The sequence below is a fragment of the Uloborus diversus genome, chromosome 4, assembly GCF_026930045.1.
Source record: "Uloborus diversus isolate 005 chromosome 4, Udiv.v.3.1, whole genome shotgun sequence".
In the NCBI taxonomy this organism is placed as follows: domain Eukaryota; kingdom Metazoa; phylum Arthropoda; class Arachnida; order Araneae; family Uloboridae; genus Uloborus; species Uloborus diversus.
In genome coordinates this window covers 128,317,718-128,336,771 of record NC_072734.1, presented here as the reverse complement: position 1 = coordinate 128,336,771, position 19,054 = coordinate 128,317,718, and positions in this window count along the sequence as shown.

The window sequence follows — 19,054 nt, the reverse complement described above, 5'->3', positions numbered from 1 at the left end:
TTTTCATTATAAAAATTTCATTTTAGCCTTCAAGGTAAGGTTCATGACCCGGGAACTATCCTCTTTTCTACGCCATTGGATAATGTGGCGTATTTATAGCAAAGACAAAAAAATTAGTCGGTCGTTGTTATTCAAATTGTTTCCCATTATGCACCCCAATCGCAGATAAAGCATCAATTTTAAATGATTTACAGCGGTGTGTTATATTAATACACGCATCTAGAAAGTGATTTATACGGCGGAAAATATTAATATGGCTTTATTAGCGATATTGAATAATTTAATTATCAACCATAGAATCATGAAACATAATATAAGTTACATTTACTCGGTTGAAGCATTAATTAGACCTATGCTCACTAATGGTTCAGAAACCTGAGCTATGACGAAACTGATTAAAAAATGGCTTGCTATCTTTGGAGGAAAAAAATCGCGAAAGGTTCTGGGTACAGTGTAAACATCATTGGTACATGAAGGCAAGCACAGTGGCTTATTTCTGCACCCGCGTGGAATCATTCCACTTCGGATTGACATCATAATGGTTCCCTCAAACCGTCTCCGAATAGAATCCGGCAAACGAAGAGAGTTTGAGTTAATAGACATGGCGTCAATACGGAGCGGAATCTTACCCACTTTTTGTCCGAAATAGGATTTGGAGAATAAGATGGGTTGATTGCATTGACCAGACTCTTTCGAAGCATTAAACACTGCATTAACTGGCTTACCATGGCGAAGAGAAGAGCGGAATTGAAGGATATTCTGAAAAAGACTTTAATCCACAAAAGGCTGTAGGATTAATGAAGAAGAAGAAACATTTAAGCATGTTAAAAAATGACAGAAAATAGTCCAGTTTACAAAAAACAATAAAATCTTGCATGAAATCTTTTTGCTGCGATGAGAGCTGGGAAATTCCACGGTTAACTGACTGACATTTTCGAAACAAAACCATTCGCATTTTGTCTTATTCCAAGCAAAATACACTTTCTTTTGAATCATTCCTTTTTTTCTTTTGTTTTTTTTTAACCAAATTCAATGTCGTAATTGAATTTTAAAAATATTTTTTGGTTGATTTTTAAAAAATGGTTCAAAACACGGCAACTGACTGATATCTAGAGCACTTTATTGTCAGTCAGTTACCATGTTTTGAACCATTTTTTTAAAAATCAAAAACATTTTGAAAAAATATTTTCAAAATTCAGTTACGACATTAAAAAAGGCTCTTGCGCCATTAAAACCAATACAACCAACGACATTAAATTCAGCTTAAAAAGAACACTAAACCAGACGAAAAGACAATAAAATAAGGTATATTTTAAGTGGAATGTAATAAAATGCTTGTTGTTTGCTTCGAAAATATCAGTCAATTACTCATGGAACTGCCCAACTAAATTCTTCATAGCAGGATGTCAGCGCAAGTTTTGACAGCTTCCTAGAGGCAGGAAAATTGAAGTCAGAAAAAAAGTTCACTTTTGAGCCGCGATCTGATCAGCTGTAAGTTGCTGTCGACATCATGCAGATGTGATTTTGTTATAAGTTTTTTTTTTTTTTTTTCAAAATGATTTCTGGTACTGGCTCCATAATATGAGACACCACAAAACATTTGAAATTGAAATCATCTCTGCTATTGAAATTTGAAAACTATTACAGTAGAAAATGAGGGTCTGATGCTCGTTCCAGACCTCTTCCTAGTCAGTGAGCACCATAAATGAAACATTTAGACTCAACCACCGTGTAAACATGAATGATTTTAAGTGAATCAATGACGAATCGAGCTTTCCTAGTGTCCCAGTTCAATCTTCGCTCAACTACTCGAGACAGTCGTCTAGACTGGAAGGGACTCCTTTCTTCCTTCCTTCCTGCACAAAATGAAGTGACCATCCGCCCCTCTTCTTCACCCCATCCGCAGACCCTGGTCGCCACCAGGATCAAGTTTAGAAGCTAAATTCTCTCGCCTCGTTTAATCCATCGGTTTAAGTTTGTTTTTAGAGGCGTCGAAAGGACGTCGGGTTTTATTGGAATCGCGGCTGTAATCAGACGCGATGAGGGCAATTGTGCTAAATTTCGTGAATGGAGTTTTGCACTGGCCGGAAATAACGGTGATTTTTGTCGGCGGATGCTCATGGAGTTATTTGAATGAGCTTGAAGCGGCAGTGCAGAATGGAAACCGACATTTCGGGTTTAGATTTTATAAAATGTGGGTTGAAATGGTTGGCCTCGCCTGCTACTTTTTAATCTGTTTTGACTTGAGGAAGCTATCTAAATAAAAGTTCATGGAAAGAACTGGTGTGAATAACGAATGTTACAGCAAAAGTGATGGAGATTATGGATTATATTATTGCTTGAAATTTATGCGGTAGACCAGAATCTACTGTAATAAACATGATGACAAGAGAAAATTTAAAAATACGAATAAAATTTATTCAAGTTTGGCGCAAATGGCTAGTTGTTACAACAAAAACAACTCATAAAAATGAAACTCAAGAGAAAAAAAATAACCACAGCGTACAGTATAGTCAAACGTGCAATTATCAACGTATAGGAAGGATTAAGCAGTCAGTAATCCAGCCAGGGCTAAGGCTTAACTACATGTAACATACTAACAGCCTGGAGACAGTTTCGTCCTTATTGTGGAAGCCTCAATCTGGAATAGGGAATAACCAAGCTGAAGGCAGATGTCATCTCGCTGAAGCAGAGGGAGCCTACAAGCTGGTAGATAATGTAAATTTACCACCCCAGCGTGAGTCAGCAGACATGGTGCGGTTCAACTTGTTGCAGGCAAAGTTTGGGTATTAAGCAATAAGTTACCACCCCTAAGTCAGTGCTAAGGCATAATTACATGAAAAATACCGATAATATGGTTAAGTTTAAGCAAAACTGCATTCAAAAATATGAGAAGACTTCACCATAACTAATTGCATTCAAAAATATTAGAATGCTTTACCATAACCGAATTACAACAAAGTAATTTAAATTTAATTTTACTTTATTGTCATTAACTTAAATCCCGCCAATCACAACCATATCTATCCTGGTAAGGATTTAACCAAATGTAGTGACTGGAGAGGGGGGAGTAATCCCCCAAACGAAGAAGCGACTAGGCACTTCTTTGTTCTTCTTTTTGCACATTATTGCGAGTTGCAGGATAATATAAAATATGGATTAATTACTTTACTACTATTCTAGTAAAATTCAATGTCTGGAAAATTTTGTTCTGGTTTCTATTGGAAACTACCTTTAGTTCAGACCGCACGCCAAATGTAAAATCTGTACCTCAGAGCCAGGCTAACGTATGTCCAAAAATTGTGATTTTCCGTTCATTAGTGCATTGTGTGCAGAATCCTATTCCGCATGGAAGCATATGAAAATAGTCTTTAAAAAAATTCCTTTGTAATAGTTTACCAGTGCACTGTAAAAAAAAGTGTAAGGTTACCAGTATTAATGGGTGTAACGTTACACGAATTCTGAAATTTGTAACCTTATTGTTTTAAAAATTCAAATTGTTGCAGGAACCTTGCACTATTGTTTCAGTAGAATTGAAAGCGCATGCGTAAAGGTCGGAATCGGCGCGCAAACTCTTATTAGCGGAACGTAAAAGTACCGAGCGGTAAAAGCTCTTGCGTTGCGAGTCTGTGAGATTCAGGTGTTAGGTTCGGACCTGACCCATGTAATTTCCTCTCTTAGTGCAAAAAAAATTTGTTGTTTGAATATTAAAATACAGTAAAACCTGTCTACAACGATACTGTTGGGACCTAAAAAAAATATCGTAATAGACAGGTTATCGTTTTAGACAGTTTGATTATTTATGCTGACATTCTGCTGGGGCGAAAACAAAATATGTTTATAAACAGGTTATCGTTATAGACAATATCGTTATACACAGGTTTCACTGTAAATATTTTTTTTGTATTTAAGTAACTGGTGCATATTTGTTTTTAAAAAGCATGAACTTGATCAATCGTTCAAGAAAGTCAGGTGAAAAATTAATATTTGGTAATGTTCAAGCAATTTCTCTGTTATCAAACAAAAAATTGTGATGTAACCTTACATAGAAATGTGTGAGACGTTACGCTATATACGCAATACCACGGGTTCGCATTACCATGGTGTAACCTTCCATAAGCGATGTGTAACTATTTATATCAGTTAAGTTACTCCAGAATAGTGGAGGCAGCTAAGCTGGCACCGATTTTATGAAGTGAAGTGATACAATTTTTTTTTTTACATTATGTTAAAACACCGCGAGTCCAATCTTTTGCATCAAGCAATCGTTTTTTCTGCTCTCCTGTAAAGTAGCGAGTATGTGACTTAAGCTACTCTGGCTTTGAGGTACTGAATTGTATTTGTGATGTTGCTCCATGTCTTACTTAGCTCTGGGGTAAGGTCATATTCTTCAAGCCCTGAATAATCTATCAACTACATAGCCCCACAACAACTCACTTCAATTCAGCAAAGTCAAAATCAACTTTTAGAAATCGAATGCGTTTTTTAGCCTCATAACATTAAAAAAAGATGGAGTATTACTATAAGCAGAATAACATGAAGTATATACGGTAATATGTTTTCAAATTGATACTCGCAAGGAAAATTTTTGGCAGTGAATTGAAAACTTTTTTTTTAAAGCAAATCTTTTATCCGTTAAAAGAATTGCAGAAGTAAACCTACTTCGAAGTAGTTTACTTTTTATAGATATTTTCTTTCACTTTAATCTAGATTATGATTTTGAAATGAAAAGAGAGCTGAGTTTTTGATCTCTAATAAAAATATAGCCAGGAAAAAAAATAGGGTACGTGCAAGCGAGTTACAAACTTGAAGGAATGTGTGCTCAACGATTGTTTCTCTTGGAAGGAGCGCAGAGTTGACTGAAGAAAATTCTTAAAAGCAGGGAAGCTCTAATCCTTTTGTATTCTGTAATACAGAGGCTTCTAATTAAAATAGTTTATCTTTGGATGCCATTTATTATCAAATAACAACAAAAGTTTTGGATTGGAACTCGGAAAAATATTTTTAGTTTTAGTATTCTACTAAATATGCTCAATAAAGCGACGCAGAACTGCAGATTTTTTTAAAATCAGTTATAAGTTGTTTTGTGAAAATAAGAATATTCAACTAGTTAGTAAATAAGTGCATATTTTCCCTTTTTCTTCAACTAGGTAATGAATAATTACATACTTTTCCCTTTTCCTTCAATTAAGTAATAAATAAGTGCATATTTTTCCCTTTTTCTTTCTTTTTTGAACGAAAGGGAGATAGGGCAAGACATTTTAAAACCGCTTAGACTTTCATGAATATGTAAGTTCAGTTTGACTGTAATCTTCAACTAGAGAACTTCAATTAGTCTCTTGGTAACATTTAATTTCAAACAGTGACAGATCCACGAGTCCTTTTGATAAAAAATACAATGTTTCTTTTCTACTTTTCGATAAAATAAATTATTATGTTTGTTTTTTTTTACGACCTACCTTTTTTCCGAAAATCCTTTTTTACGACTTCATTTTAAATTAATTAGCAGCAGCCTCCAAACAGTGACCTAAACAAAACATTTCACTCTTGGCACCAAAAATCTTTTAAATGAACCACTTGTAAATCCGAACCAACCCTTTCTCCCGCATTACTCGTTCAATGCCATCTATGAAAATACTTGTAAAAGCTCGTGATAAAGAACAAGTGACTATCTTGCATCTAATCCCAGGGAATCACATGAATTGTGCAATAATGAGAAGGAAAAAAATGAGTAGCATTTTAAAGAGGGAAAAGTGAAACATTTTGTTTTGAGGCACAAACCATTTGCTCACGTCTGCCTACCATCGCGATACATCTTAAAATCTGCCAAAATTTGTACAAATGTCGACGAATTTACAGACTTGGCGAGAATTGGAAAATACCACACGACTTCGCCGCATGTGGCATGACATTCACATGCAAAGCTTGTGAAAGAAGTCTTTCATTTCTCCCAAAAACTCGATAAATTTCAATACATTTGTAATTAAAATCTCAGCAAATTTTAGGGCCTCAAATTTCAATAATGAGGAGACGAGGGCAAATAAATTTATTTGTCCAACGCGTTTTCCACTATGCTTTTTTTATTGCTACTTATTTAGAATTGTTTTTACATTTTTACACTATCTTATGGTTCTTAAGTCAGCATCAAATTCAAAAATTTAAGTTAAAAAAAAGAAAAAACTTTATACGTGAGAGAGCACATAACCCAACTTTGCCTCTAAAGTAGGCCTACCAGATTTCTGAAATGTTCAACCAGGACACCAGAATCTACCCCCCCCTCCCCCTCCATCGCGAGTATTCAAAAGGGAACCAGGAATGACAGAGTGGTCTCAAGTAAAGTTTTCTGTACACAGTGTGAAATTTTCAGAAACTATGAGGAAGCTCGACACTCCTCCCCCCCCCCGTAAAAACCTTTGAAATACGCTAACAAAAACTATTGAAAATAAAGATTTTAAAAGGTTTTTTTTAATAATTTTTCAGCTTTAAAATGTGTTGTCAGCTCAAAATTTTTGGAAACTTCGGATCACAAACACACCTGAAGAGAACACACCCCTGGCTGGTTTTTAGCGTGTTTTAGAGGGTAATTCATTCTCAATACTATGAATAAATACTAATTTATGAGCCTAGGGGTAATAATGAATGACACAAGCAGATAAATTTAAACATTTCATTTCTTACATGTTAATATTGGTTAGTTACTTTATTAAGAAGAAATACTTTGCATGAGGAATAAAAACTTGAACAATATTTACATGTATTTTTCATTTGCTAGGACTTTTTTTAGAAACTCTTTTTTGGTTTTAATGTTGTTGTAAAAATCTTCACATTTGTTGATTGTTAAGGTCTACAAGAATTAAGTGCGGTCATGATTCAATAAAATGATTAAACACCTGACATAACGTTTGTTTTTCTTTACTGTGACTGTACAGCGCCACCTTTAAACACAATTCGGAAGTTTTTTCTCTTTATGTGGCATATAAAATTCGCGTACATGTGAAGTATTCTTGTGCAAACCACAAATTCATACGATTTTTTTTTTCTTTTCTACGAATTTTTTTAATGTGTCAAAGACGTTTCGGACACCCTGTATTCAAGCACATTTTGCTTGCACAAAATCCATGTAGTTTTATTTACAAGTAAGAAAATGTAGTTTATTGTTTAAATATTACAAAATATTCCTTAACGTATTTGTTTTTCAGGCAGTAGAAATAGTGCGGCCATAATTAGTTTAATGTTTTACGTAATTCTTTACCCAAGTGCGGCATTGTTGTGTTGCATGTTTATTATTTAAAGCTAAACATATTTGAATGCAAAATATTAGCAAGATAAACTTGAAAAAGACTCTTTTCAGCGGAAAATAATAACTCATGAACTTGCAGCAGCTATATACTTGCTAGATTTTTATCATCGTGGGATTTTTCTTTAAACTAGTATAAGCAAATTTGAAAGCTAAGAGATTTATTCAAAGCAGTATCGTTGCAAAAATTTTGTGCGAGAGTTGCAAAGGGAAGAGAACCACTTATTGATTCCGGTTATCATCGTGTTTTTTCTCCCAAATTTTGATTTATTTTGCTCTCGGAAGAAATAAAACGTGAGTCTTTTCTTTATTATGCGTCGACAAGGAATGAATGTAAACGCAAGTAAATAAGTCGAATCATGCTGCTTTAGCAAAATGTCGTTCTTTTAAGGGAACATATTGTGTTTGTTACTGGGATTTTTTTTATTATTTTTTTTATACCATGTCTTTGGGAAAAATGATTGCTTCGTTTTTGAAATAAACTTTGATCAGAACTTATTGCAGGTTTATTTTTGAATATTCGTAAAATATAATGCGTGCAGGGTTTTCGAATAGCAAAGTTGTTACTTCCCTTTTTTTCAACTGATTTATCAACAAAAATACTTTACGGCAATTCTTTGTCCTTGGTTGGGAAGAACCAGGGGCTTGCACAGAAATTTGGGGGCCCGTCACAAATGACTTTTACGGGCTCCCTTCCTGTTGTTTACCTCTACATACCTATATATATTTCACCAGTGATTTTAAAAATGTTCAGCCCTATTCCGGCTCGGGCCAACAGGTATCCCTTCTCTGCCCCCCCCCCCCCTTATGCACGCCCCTGAGAAGAACTAGCACATATTGGGTACATCAACTACTTCGAATAGTTGCATAGAAATAATAAAGGTAAAACGTCCAATGAGTCAAATTATCAACCCATTTTCTGTTACTGTTAAGGTACAGTAGAACGTTAAAAATCCGAACTAAATGGGACCATAAATAGTTCGGATTTTCAAATTGTCCAGATTTTCCAAAGTAACCAATAAAATACCGTTTGGGGAAATAGTTTGCCATTTAATCAAATAAACCGGCTATACAATATGTATATTCACGACATGCAACGCACAACGTTACAATATGTAATCTCATTTTTTGGCAAAATCTAACAAAAATGACTCATTTAACGCTCATTGTTTACTGAACATAGAAGAAAAAGGAAAAATATTTGCAGTACTCTACGTACACTGCGAGTAACTATTACATCTTAATGAAACAAAGAAAATTGAATGAATTTATGAAAAATACACACGCATCAAAAGTTGAATTAATTTCTGCACGAAAAACCTGGATTAAAGTTATTTTAAGAAATCACTGGTTTATTAAAATTTCTTGGGAGTGCGTTCTAATTCTTGAAGTTTCTGATTTTTGACGTTCTGCTGTAAGTCGCAAAAAAAAATTATTCTTGTACAAAAAAAAAGCAGAACAAAAAATTATTTAATTTCGTCATAGGTCGTTTCTTTTAAACAGTCATCTAAAATTATTCTTCAAAATACATTGTTTTCCTTGTGGCTAGAAAAATTCTCATTACCAAAATCTCATTCATACATTGAAAGCTCAAACAAACTCGTCTCTTGTATTAATATTGATGTATACCGTACATTTATGTTCTTATGTACTTTTACTTGAAACACAGTCTCAAAATTATCCTGCGTCTCATAGCCCAAGTTATGCGGTTAAAGCCAAATGGACTTGACACTTTTGTTTCTACGAGACTCATATACAGTAAACTCTCGATTATTCGCCGAATTGGATGACACTAGAACCCCTATAACCGGAGAGGCCGACGCATCGGCCATATTGGAGCAAGCGTACTTATCGCGCAACAAGGAAATACGGAATAAAAGACATTCCATAGAACACTGCAACATGTTAGAAAATATTATAAAGCATTTATAACGTAATGATAGTAAAATCATGAGAAATAAATCGATATTAAACTCACGCAAGCGAGCTCCATTTCCAGGCTGCTAGTCAATTCGTCGGCTATTAATTATCCATTCCTTTTTTCTGTCTGCATCTGCTGGAAATCTGAAGAGCTCAAAACCTTTTTTAGAGCAGTTTGCACAATTAACAGCCGAACAACCACCAATTTGATTCAATTTAACATACCCAAAAGAAATGTAAACATCAGCAGCAATGCTATCACTGCGAAGCACTGGATCAAGTTTGCTCCAAAATGGCGGATGCGTCAGCTCCTCCACTGTAGGGGCCTTAGGTGACACAAGTGTCGCGAATAATAAAAATTGCGGATAAACCACAAAAAGGCTAAAATGAGGGACAAATAAGGTACAAATTGCCATTCCTTAAAATCTTAGCTGTATTGGTGCATAATACTTTCTACAAGCACTAAAAATATATACAGTATAATAATAACATTTTGCACGCAACAGAACTTAACCTCAAAAAGAACAAGTGTGTTCTACGAAGAAAGCGCAAATAAAATATATAAACAAAATAGAAACAACTGAGTTTAAATTTACAATTTTTCGACGAAAAAACATCTAATTTTATTTGATTATTTATTTGTTTCCGATACTCGATTGACTCGCGGATAATCTGTACCGCGAATAATCCGGGAGCGGATAATCGGGAGCTTACTCTAATGATAAAAATAACAAAAATACAGGTTGAAAAATACAAAATGTACCACGTGTGATTTTTCCAATTGGTTGAGCAAATGTGTGCTAGATTGCATACCATTTTTGTTTTTTCAAACTACGTGACAAAAAAACCAATCGTTTTTTAACAGGCAAACGCATAAACTGAGTTCTAAGACTAAAAAGAAACTCGTAGTTTGTTTTCTTTGAATATTTTTTGAATATTTTTCTCCCATAAAACAAATCCGCTCGATCTCAGAAATTATTTCTCGCGTTTCCAGAAGTAACTTGTTTTGATACCCTTGTATCAAGTGAGTCTATCAAGTGTGTCAATCAAGTGTGCAGAGAGATAAACAATATGAGCAAAGTAAAAATGAATACACAAAAAAAAAATTTAAAGCTCTACGCTGATTATATAATACGCAGCTACTAGATAAATTATTTTATCACTTAAAAGTAAAAGATTCGATTATCAATTTAATCATTTAATTTCAAGCCCCAAATAATAACAATCGAGCTGTATTTAACTACTTATTTAGTAGAACATGTGTATACATGTATTTTATTTCTTTTTATTCAGGAATATGTGTTGTTAAGAGAATAAACAACTTTCATTTTACTTTACATCTTTCAATCGAACATATGCTTTCAATCACTCTGATAATGATAAATTCGATGAAGCACATTATTTAGTAAAATGTTATCTCTTAACAGAACATACTTATAATATTATATTAATTAGAAACTCACCGTTCTGCTACTATTACAAAATGAGTTGCTGTAAGGTTAAAAAATCTCAGTTAGTAAAAAATACAATAAAGCTCTAACTAATCAACAATATTGTTAAAACTTAAAAAAAAAGGAAACTACAGTAAACAACTTTGATTTAACGATAACCGATATAACGATTTCCTCAATTGAATGATACATTTCTGGATTTGACTACATTGGGTGTCAAAGTGCTCCTCGATTTAACGATCTCCTTGATTTAACGTTAACCTTTTCCTGTCCCTTGAAAATCGTTAAATTGAGGTTATACTGCATCAGCTTATACACCCAAACCTGTTTTTATGCGATGGATAGGGACCGCATTAAAAAAAATCGGATTAAAAAAAATCGTTCGAAACTTCACGAGTAGCTAAAGTTGTTTTCGCAACAGAGTTAAAAAATATTTTTTTTATATAAAACATATTTTTGCACAAATAAAGTCTCACGTAGAAAATAACCCAAAAAAATTAAACGTAAATAACTAGGAATCGCTCCTTAGAACGAAATCAAAATAAAACAAGAGATGATGATTTTTTCGAACTGTCAAGCAAAATTTCCCGAATAAGGAAATTTTAGAGATGTCACAGTGACCTCCCATCAGGGGTCATTTGAAGATACTACTTCACACTCGTTTTATAAATAATTTCGTCAGTTGAGTCCCAATTTGATTGAAATTTTCATATACAGCACAAATAAAAAAAATCGCACGAAACAAGACCGCACAAAAAACATGTTCGAGTACTTTACTAGAGCTGCTTTGAATGTATAATTTTGGGTGAGCGTCGTATTTCTGAATACGGAGTATTATGCACAAACTCGTCCGTCGTTACCCTCATCTCCTTGGGGTTGCGAGTGTCTTGCTGAAATTGCAAGGCTAAAACAGATGTAACAGTTATTTAGTAGTCTTAGGAAACGAATTAATAATGAAAATACAGCAGAAAGAAAGAAACAAAATATCTACATCAAGCATAAAACAGATCAAATCTATACTAATAATATAAAGTTGAAGAGTTAGTTTATTTGAGCGCGCTAATCTCAGGAATTATTGATGGTTCGAATTGAAAAATTCTTTTTGTGTTGAATAGTCCGTCCATTGAGGAAGGTTACAGGCTATATAACATCCCTCTATGACTAATAGGAGTAGAGCAGTAACTAATGGAAATTAAATCAATAATAATCATGGTGCATTTTCTGTTGCATCAATAGCTCGATCTTTTGTTGCCCGAGTAGCTCAGTGGGTAAAGTGCTCGACCAACAACGATAGGGTCTTGGGTTCGAACCCGGCTGCGGGCGGGAAGATCTTTAGCATTTATTACCTGGCTCATTTAAAAGTAAATTAATTTATAAATCAAGGGTTTTCATTTTTTGAGCAATCATGATTGCTAATAGTTTTCATTTGACCATTCTTGATGTTTGGTTCCTTTTTCAACCCATCCGTCCTCTGCAGGCGCAACTCCTCCCGGTAGCCGCTGCTCCTGGTCGGTGGCGTCTATGTCCTACACACACGCACGCTCATACACACAGGTCTACGCACACACACAAGACTACACATACACAACTGTACACACGTAACCGCCCAAGAGGAGGGACAGGAGCCGTTTCTAGAAACAAGTGAGTAGGGTAGTAACCAATAAGTAGGGTTCTGTCGCAACTCGGGATTGTGAAAAACATAATCTGAATTCAAAATTTCACAATTCAAATTAATTATAAACTTTTTTTTTTTATTTTCCTATTTAACGGAAAACGTCGATGTGGATAAGGGTGTGTAGTTTTTTACTATATATATAATTGTATCATTTATATGTATCATAGCGTGGTGATGTATTTAAAATAGTTTTTTAATACATTGTTGTTTTATTAACGTGGATGAAACCGTGGGGCACAGCTAAAAATATATAAAGGAAAGTATAAACTATTTCTCAATATTATTACTGACCCAGGCAACGTTGGGTATGTTTGCTAATAGTTACGTATTCCTGCTGACAGATCCAGGATTCCGCTGAAATTTATGCTTTCACCGTGATACAATAAAATTTGCGAACGTAACTTTGAAAAGATGTACGTTACGACACATTAAGAATTTGGGTTTTAAAAGTTTTTAATTGCTTATTTTTCCTTGTCTATCTGGCATGTATTCAAACTCTAAAATTCATGTATTTGTTTCAGGTATTATTGTTTCTCGTCAAACTCCTGAAGGATTCTTATTTTCAACAAGGCGTTCCTCGATTTTTTTTCACGCGTCTATTGTCATCGCATACGGTAAGACACAATTTTTAGTCTACTTTCCTGTAAAAATTAATGTATTGAAAAAAGGCTTAACATTGCGAAAGAAAATAGTATTTTGCCGCCAAAACTTTTACCTATATCTATCTGATTAATTCTTTGATCGAACGTACAATTGCTCACATATTATCGCTTCTACAAAATTCTGACATTCGCAAAGCGGAAATACATCGATAATTGGAAAATTGGTGATCTTAAATAATTGCCGGTAATTTTTTGGCACCAGTAGACGCGCAAAAAATGTTTTTCCCTTCAATACACAAACAAAGAATAGAAAAATATATATTTGGCAAACGGTTTACATTTAAACAATATGGTGACCAAATTTGCTCACGCAAATTGACGATCATTTTAAAAACATTGCTAAAACTAATTACGAACATTTTATTTGGTAATAAATAGAAGATAGTAACAGATAAAATTTTTAATTCATTGCGGCTTTCCCAATCATTTACCTAAATCGCGAGAAAGGTTGTTCCTAGAAATCGTTAGTTGAAACATTTTAAATGATATTTATCTTTCACATTGTTGTATTAAACCAGTTCCTGTTTCAGTGTACATTGTAAGAAAATTCCGAAACGTTACTTTTGGTCAGTGCTATGGAATTTCACGGGTATACAAATACAAATGCGACGACCAGCAATAGGCTCATGGCCCAGCAAGGCTGGTCCTATTCAATTTATTAGTCCTCAATAAAGATCAATGGCCCTCTTAAAGCTATCCACCCCGTTGATCATTACCACCTCTTCCGGTAAGCTGTTCCAAGTGCCCACGACTCTACCGAAGTTGTAGTTTTTTCTGATTTCCAAATTAGCCTGAGATTTAAATAGCTAAAAACAATGACCCTTCGTCCTGCTTTACGTGCAAAAATTTAATCCATTATCATCTTTCATTTTGATAAATTTAAACAACTGAATCATGTCCCCTCTGATCCTTCTTTGCTCCAGGCTATACATATTAAGCCTATTAAGTCTGGTATCATAACCTAAATCTGAAAGTCACTTTACTAGTCTAGTTACCCATCTTTGAACTCCTTTTCCAATGCACAAATATCTTTCCTCAGATAAGGCGACCAAAACTGCACAGCATACTCCAAAAATGAGCTCTTACTAAACTCCTATATAAAAAAATGCATCTGTGTCCTGTGAAAATCAAGTGTCTTTGCGAAAAAGTTTCCTGAATCAATACGACTTTCATGACTGCAAATTTCACACTGTTGTGAAAAACATTTTAAGCTACTAGAGCGGAAATAAATTCACCTTCTTCATTAAGTGTGTCACCTTCGGCTCAGTTATGAAACGTATAGATCGACTGAGCTCCAAACAAGAGTGAAATGTCACTCTCTGGATCATAAAGCTCTGCTGAAATTGTTGTTATATGTGCTGTTCAGTATTTGCGTGTAATTTTGCCTTAGCCTCGGCCATATTTGCTTCAGTAGCTTTCCTATTAAATTTGAAAGTTGCCGAGCTACTACTATAAACATATAGGGTAAGGTTACCAGTAACAGACAAAGGTCCAGTAACAGACATTCATAAGTTTGGATTTCAATAATAAATCTTTCAGGTGGGTAAAACTGGTGCTGCTGTGGCTCATGAATAAGGTGCAGACATCTAGTGTTCTCAGAGTAAATTTTAAGATCCAGTTGATATTTACAAGGCAGTGGTGGAAGATTATGAACAACTACATGAAATCAGCTGGTGTTTCATGTTCATTTGAATTTAATAAGGTTTTAGTCCAAAAAATAAGGAACTTTTGCACATTTCGCAGAGAAAAAGGGAATTTTGACTATTACCTATCCTTTCTTTATCCTGTCTGTTATTGATTATCATCAGCTTTTTCGTTGTCTGATACTGGGGATCGGACCTTTTTTTCGAAATCGAGCAAAATAAAATAGAGTTAACTAATTCATAGGATCCAGAAGCAGCCAAAGGATTGATGAGATGAAGTTGCATGCGAGAAAAATAGTTTTAAAAGTCTAAATACATCAAAAGGCTCAGAAAATGGAGTTAACCTGAGAGCGATATCTTTAGCATGTCTGTGACTGCTTAATAGAGCTGCCGTTACATTATAGTTTTTTTTTCGGAGGTTCCTGATTTATGCCAGAAGCATTATTTATCGAGCTATAGCATTTTCAATGAACCAAAAAAAGTGGTCGGTTGTACCCACTCCTGTTGGAGAATTGCTCCCAAAATCGAATCAGTTCTTGCACCATTTAAGCTCTACCTGTGGAACAATTTTTTGTTGACTCCGTTAATTTGTTTTCGAGATATAGCATTCAGAAGTAACGAGAAAACATTCGATTGCTCAACCCCCTTTTGGAGCTGATTATCGGCACCAAAATTTAATCAACACCTGTACCCTCTAGGATCTATATCTATGAACCACTTTTCGTTTAATTCCCCCGATTACTACCTGTGATATAGCAGTCAAGCATAACAGAGAAAACGTTCGATTGCTTCACTCCTTCTTGGAGGAGTTGGCACCAAAAGCTATTGGGCACCAAGTGTACGGATGTTTTACTGTTTTTATTTTATGTTAAATTAATTGGAAAATCGTATGTTAATTGAATTTCTTTTTCGTTTTGCTGTATTCGCAATGGGAGTATTAATTTAAAAGTTCCTTGGTGAGATAGGCGATAAACAATAGAGTTGCGGGGTTATTTTACATTTAAAAACTACTGCTAACGTAATTTAATGTCTTTTTTGTTGATTTGGCAACATATTTTAATATGCAAATGTTTTTAAGTTTTTAATTTGTTTTTACAGATTTTAGTTTAAGAAAACGATTATTTTGCATCAAAGGCGGGGGGGGGGGGATTTCTTTTAATCAAGGGACTTTTTTTTCTTTTTCCTTTCATGCGCGGAACAGGGTAGCGGAACTTCCTTTTTGTCCTAGATGAACTGTGTTTTTTAATCACGTTGGTTTCAGCTGTGGGAGAGGAGAGAGCAGGGTTTTTGTTAAAAAGATCAGACAGATAATCGATCGGAGTACGCTTCGCTTGTTAATCGGCTGGATTACGGTATCGTGGTCGCTTGGTGAGTGTGGAGATAAATGCTGCAGTTGGTGCATAATTTTACTTTTTTAATAAACTGTAAATGTAATTTTAGGTTATGGTGAATGATTTTATGTTCCAAAGAAACTTATAGTTTTTTTAAAGAGTGTGTAAGTATTTTAATTCAAGAAAAATTATTATTTTACATAATTTTTTGTTCAAACTATTAAAGATAATATATATATTCAAGAAAAAACAAGCAATAGAAAATGAAAATTCAAGAGTACGAAACCACACCAAAATAAAGCGAAATAATGAATGAAAAACGTCAACAATGGATTGATCTATATATATATAAAAATGGAGTTTGGTAAATTTGTTCCCTAAGATCTCAGAAACTACCCTTTCACCGTTTGTTCAGTTTGGTACTGGGAAGGTTTATAGACCAGTTCGAAAAAAAGATGGAACAAATCTGATATACCCCCCTCTTGGCGACTTTTTCCTGTTGGCGCCAAAAAAGCGTCGCCAAGAAAACTATGTATGACGTCATATGTCATACATCGTTCTTAGCGATGCGTTTTTAGCGCCAACAGGAAAAATTCAAATTATGTCATTAATTATTTAATGAAATTAATGCATTAATTTTTTTCCGTTGTTTCTCCGGGATACGAGCCCTCACCTCGGCTCGCCGGCCCTGCCTCGGTCTCATTACGAAAGTACTATGAGACCTCGGGCTCGCCAGGACCTCGCTGCCGCTCGGTCCGTTATCCCTCCGACTTTTAATATACATCACAGTCGGATATAAGTCACAGATCTCCTCCGTTCAGTATACAATAAAGTCACAGATTTTATGTGAAATTAACACCATTTTTGTGCTACAAAAATGCCAACCAGACCAAAATACAAACTACCAGAAACACACTAAAAACACAATAATTCAAAATATGTTCACTTACCTTTTTTACTTTTCTTTTACTTCCTCACGTGAGGCAGTGCACATATGTTCCGCTCTTAGGGAAATTATCCCATTTTTTATTATCATTACTTTACAAAAATATTTAAATTATGTTTGTTTTGACAAAAAAAATTCCAAAAAAAACAACCTTATTTTACTTGTATTTTGTACTCCACCCAATTAATTTCGCGAATTATTTCCAAAAACTTTACAAACATATCCTCATTTTTGTATTCACAATTTTTTTTGTATAAATAATAAGCTAAATAAAATTTAAAATCCCCTAATCTATTATATGTTGGTAGAGTACTTTTAACGTGTCTCCATGTGGATTCAATTGTGTTAGTGTGACATTTAGTTTCTGGATCTACAAAATTAAGTTTATGGTTGACTGTTAAATGCTCATACCCCTCCTCCCCCAATGTATCATATGCCCTCCAACAATCGGAGTGCACCGTCGTGCCTGGTAGTATCCACTGCTTAATTGCCAAAAATAGAGTTTCCCTACCCCTATCCCCAACAGCAACCAAAAAAGTTTTCCCCGAACCCCGTTCAACCCCCCCAAAAACCCATTGTCCCTCAACTGCATGTCCCCGATTATATTTTCTTTTCCCAAATTTAGATTCATCAACTTCAATAACTTTCCCAACCCCCCCTATTTGTTCGGATTTTAATTCAATGTAATTTAATATTTCTTCATTAATATAATTTCGCCAATCGGCTAAAGTTTGTGATGAAAAAAAATATTGACTTTCAATATCAGCAGTTTTGGTCCCAATTAAAATCTCATATGTTATCAAAAAATCTCCTCTATTTTCAACTTGCTAGAACTAAACCATGACCCACTCCTGATCGTTGCTTCTTTTCCACAAACAACACCCCCAATAACCTTTCTACAAAAAAAAATTAACCCATCTGAACATTTTTTAGTTTTTTTAATTTTCATAACAGAATTACATCTAGAACATAACATTTCATTCTTAAGTAAACCAATTTCCCTTAAAAATTCTAAAAAAACCTCTTTATTTTCAATTAGTTTAAATATAAAAAATCTATTTAGGACTCCGGTACGTCCAAACGTTGGACGACCTGACGAAAAAGAAAAAGAAGATTCATTCAAAAATTTCAATTGATACTTTTGGACAACATCACAAACCGAACTCATAATTAAAATAGAAAATTCAACTAAATTAACATTAAAAAACAACAAGAAAAAGAATACTCTAAAAGCGGAACATATGAGCACCTACCTCCTACCACACAGACACGTGCAAAAAGACAGACTTCGAGAAACTACTTTCCAGCGTTCAAGTTGCAAAACCAGGGTTGCCAAGTTATCGCCTTATTGGCGATTTTCGTATCGAGCGAAAAATTAAAATCTCGCCAAGAGGGGGGCATATCAGAGGAGAGCCAAAAAGATGAATTAATAGTTCCTTTTTTATTCTAATTTGTCCCAATTTTCGCATAAATGCCCCAATATGACTTTGAAAAAATGCGTATACATATTAAAATTATATGTCCATCGAAAGCGCTTATTTTTCTGCTGAAGATGGCATCTGTTGGAAAGTTCTAAGTTGTATGAAAAACGAGTTATGAGCATTTTTTGTTCCATGTTCGAAGGCTTTCCTCAACCCAATTCATTATTTAGTGTATCGGCTCAACTCCCAGTTGAAAGCTAGAATTGTTGTACTGTTCAATATTTTTGCGTTTCGTGTGACTGTTCGAAGGCTTTTCTCAAGTCAAATCTTAAAGAAAGTAACGTTTTTTCACAAGATTGGCAAATGGATTTGGCTGGTTATTTTCCATTTAATTCAAAATTTGATTTAAAAAAAAAGTGTTTTTTGTTATTTGTGCTGACTGGACACTTTTTCATTATCCAATCTACCAGCAGAAATCTCGCCAAATTTTACGCAGAAAGATTTCAGTAGCTGATGCATTTGGCACTTTTTTCAACTGTCGCTGTTTTTTAAAAACCAAAGACTTCATAATAATGTACCTCAGCTTTCACCATGTAAACAAAATATCGCCGTTAAAAGACTTTAAAGACTTTTTTAATACGTAAAATAATCCATCAACTAAATTAGGCAAATCCATAAACAGCACAAAACTTCCAATAATTTTTCTTT